General features: G+C 40.6%; 1 long non-coding RNA gene across 1 annotated transcript; it reads left to right on the top strand.

Annotated features, from left to right (window-relative positions):
* The first annotated feature begins 311 nt into the window (after positions 1–311).
* Positions 312–4,236, top strand: LOC119879386. The gene is made up of 3 exons (XR_005387484.1): positions 312–661; positions 2,308–2,310; positions 4,226–4,236. It is a non-coding gene; the product is annotated as an uncharacterized LOC119879386 (long non-coding RNA).
* Positions 4,237–4,829: the final 593 nt, after the last annotated feature.

Genomic DNA, 4,829 nt, shown 5'->3' with positions numbered 1-4,829 from the left:
GTCATGGAAATGATCTCATTTGCTAAAGCAAGCAGCAAGGAACAATAGGCTTTGATTCTGGCTTTTGATTGAGCCCAAACCCAACACCTAGGGGGCTGGAGGTCTGGAATTTCTGTCAGAAAACATGGATGGCCCCTTTACCTCTGACTTAAGCTTCCAGTAGCTAAATCTCAGAGTCTAACTTGAATTTCCTCCTGCCATTCGCTTCTGCCACCATTCCAGAATGAAGTGGTCACAAGGAATAATTTGAAACCGGATGTTGACCACTCAGTAGGCTCTTCTCATTTAGATAAATAAGTAGATCAGGCTGTGCTCTGGCACTCCAGGCAAAGATGGTGGAGCGCAGTTACAGCTTTTCACTGACTACATTCAGCCCATCTGGTAAACTTGTCCAGATTGAATATGCATTGGCTGCTGTAGCTGGAGGAGCCCCTTCAGTTGGAATTAAAGCCGCAAATGGTGTGGTATTCGCAACTGAGAAGAAACAGAAATCTATTCTGTATGATGAGCGAAGTGTCCACAAAGTGGAACCAATTACCAAGCACATAGGCCTGGTGTATAGTGGCATGGGCCCAGATTACAGAGTGCTCGTGCACAGAGCTCGAAATCTTGCTCAGCAATACTATCTCGTTTACCAAGAACCCATTCCCACAGCTCAGCTGTGGAATCCTGTGAATATACTAAATTACTAAATTACTAATTACAGAGTTGCTTAAGTGATGCAAGAATACACTCAGTCAGGTGGTGTTCGTCCATTTGGAGTTTCCCTACTAATTTGTGGTTGGAATGAGGGGCGACCGTATTCATTTCAGTCAGATCCATCTGGAGCTTACTTTGCCTGGAAAGCCACAGCAATGGGAAAGAACTATGTGAATGGGAAGACTTTCCTTGAGAAAAGATATAATGAAGACCTGGAACTTGAAGATGCCATTCATACAGCCATATTAACCCTAAAGGAAAGCTTTGAAGGAAAAATGACAGAAGACAACATAGAGGTTGCAATCTGCAATGAAGCTGGATTCAGAAGGCTCACTCCGACTGAAGTTCAGGATTACCTGGCTGCCATAGTATAATAACCAAGTGACTGAGAAATCTGGAATTTCAGATAATCCCTCTACTTAAATATGTTTAAAGTATGTTTTGTTTTGCAGACTTTTTCATACTTATTTCTACATGGTTTAATGGACTGATTTTTTTTGTTTGTTTTACTATCTTTTTATTTTTTTTAATTTATTTTTTATTGGTGTTCAATTTACTAACATACAGAATAACCCCCCGTGCCGGTCACCCATTCACTCCCACCCCCTGCCCTCCTCCCCTTCTACCACCCCTAGTTCGTTTCCCAGAGTTAGCAGTCTTTACGTTCTGTCTCTCTTTCTGATATTTCCCACACATTTCTTCTCCCTTCCCTTATATTCCCTTTCACTATTATTTATATTCCCCAAATGAATGAGAACATATAATGTTTGTCCTTCTCCGACTGACTTACTTCACTCAGCATAATACCCTCCAGTTCCATCCACGTTGAAGCAAATGGTGGGTATTTGTCATTTCTAATAGCTGAGTAATATTCCATTGTATACATAAACCACATCTTCTTTATCCATTCATCTTTCGTTGGACACCGAGGCTCCTTCCACAGTTTGGCTATCGTGGCCATTGCTGCTATAAACATCGGGGTGCAGGTGTCCCAGCGTTTCATTGCATTTGTATCTTTGGGGTAAATCCCCAACAGTGCAATTGCTGGGTCGTAGGGCAGGTCTATTTTTAACTGTTTGAGGAACCTCCACACAGTTTTTCAGAGTGGCTGCACCAGTTCACATTCCCACCAACAGTGTAAGAGGGTTCCCTTTTCTCCGCATCCTCTCCAACATTTGTTGTTTCCTGCCTTGTTAATTTTCCCCATTCTCACTGGTGTGAGGTGGTATCTCATTGTAGTTTTGATTTGTATTTCCCTGATGGCAAGTGATGCAGAGCATTTTCTCATATGCATGTTGGCCATGTCTATGTCTTCCTCTGTGAGATTTCTCTTCATGTCTTTTGCCATTTCATGATTGGATTGTTTGTTTCTTTGGTGTTGAGTTTAATAAGTTCTTTATAGATCTTGGAAACTAGCCCTTTATCTGATATGTCATTTGCAAATATCTTCTCCCATTCTGAAGGTTGTCTTTGAGTTTTGTTGACTGTATCCTTTGCTATGCAAAAGCTTCTTATCTTGATGAAGTCCCAATAATTCATTTTTGCTTTTGTTTCTTTTGCCTTCGTGGATGTATCTTGCAAGAAGTTACTATGGCCGAGTTCAAAAAGGGTGTTGCCTGTGTTCTTCTCTAGGATTTTGATGGACTCTTGTCTCACATTTAGATCTTTCATCCATTTTGAGTTTATGTTTGTGTATGGTGAAAGAGAGTGGTCTAGTTTCATTCTTCTGCATGTGGATGTCCAATTTTCCCAGCACCACTTATTGAAGAGACGTGTCTTTCTTCCAATGGATAGTCTTTCCTCCTTTATCGAATATTAGTTGCCCATAAAGTTCAGGGTCCACTTCTGGATTCTCTATTCTGTTCCACTGATCTATGTGTCTGTTTTTGTGCCAGTACCACACTGTCTTGATGACCACAGCTTTGTAGTACAACCTGAAATCTGGCATTGTGATGCCCCCAGATATGGTTTTCTTTTTTAAAATTCCCCTGGCTATTCGGGGTCTTTTCTGATTCCACACAAATCTTAAAATAATTTGTTCTAACTCTCTGAAGAAAGTCCATGGTATTTTGATAGGGATTGCATTAAACGTGTATATTGCCCTGGGTAACATTGACATTTTCACAATATTAATTCTGCCAATCCATGAACATGGAATATTTTTCCATCTCTTTGTGTCTTCCTCAATTTCTTTCAGAAGTGTTCTATAGTTTTGAGGGTATAGATCCTTTACATCTTTGGTTAGGTTTATTCCTAGGTATCTTATGCTTTTGGGTGCAATTGTAAATGGGATGCAAAAATTCTCAACAAGATACTGGCCAATAGGATCCAACAGTACATTAAGAAAATTATTCACCATGACCAAGTAGGATTTATCCCTGGGACACAAGGCTGGTTCAACACCCGTAAAACAATCAATGTGATTCATCATATCAGCAAGAGAAAAACCAAGAACCATATGATCCTCTCATTGGATGCAGAGAAAGCATTTGACAAAATACAGCATCCATTCCTGATCAAAACTCTTCAGAGTGTAGGGATAGAGGGAACATTCCTCGACATCTTAAAAGCCATCTCTGAAAAGCCCACAGCAAATATCATTCTCAATGGGGAAGCACTGGGAGCCTTTCCCCTAAGATCAGGAACAAGACAGGGATGTCCACTCTCACCACTGCTGTTCAACATAGTACTGGAAGTCCTAGCCTCAGCAATCAGACAACAAAAAGACATTAAAGGCATTCAAATTGGCAAAGAAGAAGTCAAACTCTCCCTCTTCGCTGATGACATGATACTCTACATAGAAAACCCAAAAGTCTCCACCCCAAGATTGCTAGAACTCATATAGCAATTCGGTAGCGTGGCAGGATACAAAATCAATGCCCAGAAGTCAGTGGCATTTCTATATACTAACAATGAGACTGAAGAAAGAGAAATTAAGGAGTCAATCCCATTTACAATTGGACTGATGTTTTTAAAACGATACTTATAAATCATAATAAACTGTTAAATCCAACTTCTAGCTTTTTAGGAGTTAGTAAAATTTTAAAATAGTGATTTCCTGCTTTTTATCACAGTTGACTTCTGGAAACTACACTGCAGAGCAGAAGGGTGAACTCATTCTTCATGCAATTTTGGTTCAGTCAAGTCTTGGTATATTCTTTACTGTCAGATATTGTCTGTCAGTAAAGCAGAACTGCTTTTAGTAAACATCATTGCATTTACAGCTGAGAGAAGCTCTAGGATTCATGAGATAAGACGGATAGCATAGGTGTTTTGTAGGCATCGTTAGATGTGGATCAGTGAGACCCCAGGACAGTGACATTGTACTAGAGCTATGAAGGGTGCTAGGCTGAAGGGTTTCCTATGGGAGATCCGTGATGTAAGTAAATAAAAAATGGTTTATTGGTTGGTTTGTCCATCACAAGTAGGTAAATATTTAAAAGGAGCCCCTCAGGTTCTTTTTTTTTTTTTTTTTTTTTTTTTTTTTTTTTTTAAAAGATTTTTATTTATTTATTCATTCATAGAGACAGAGAGAGAGAGACAGACAGGCAGAGGGAGAAGCAGGCTCCATGCAGGGAGCCCGACGTGGGACTCGATCCCGGTCTCCAGGATCACACCCCGGCTGCAGGTGGCGCTAAACCGCTGCGCCACCGGGGCTGCCCGCCCCTCAGGTTCTATTAGACTTCTTACACCCAAGGATGAACCTTAAGTGCTGGAAATAAAATCCTAATACTTAAACATCAAAAAAAAGATAAATAATAAGTAGATCAATAGATATGTGCGTGTCACACCCAAATACTCATGCATATCTTTCCACCACCCCGTCATGATTTATGAGTCAAGCAGCACAAGGCACGTGTTATGTTTGCTGACCATCAAACACATCCTGTGGTTACTTGAGATATAGTTGGGAGCCTTGGCCTAGATGGAAAATTGATGTCAACAGGATTCTCATATTTGGGATCAGCCTCTAAATAGTTCTATCATGTCTCTCTTCTTCTAAACCTACACTTGGGTTTTCCCATACATCTGCTCCCCTCGTATGTGAGGATGCATGCTGCTTTCTGGTCCTTGCTGTTATCCCAGAACATACAAAAGAGCTCAGCACCTGAAAAGGCAGTTCCCTGCAG

The sequence above is a fragment of the Canis lupus genome, unplaced genomic scaffold (assembly GCF_011100685.1).
Source record: "Canis lupus familiaris isolate Mischka breed German Shepherd unplaced genomic scaffold, alternate assembly UU_Cfam_GSD_1.0 chrUn_S722H885, whole genome shotgun sequence".
In the NCBI taxonomy this organism is placed as follows: Eukaryota; Metazoa; Chordata; class Mammalia; order Carnivora; family Canidae; genus Canis; species Canis lupus.
Note: the sequence above shows the minus strand (reverse complement) of the source record. Positions and strands in the feature narration are given on the sequence as shown.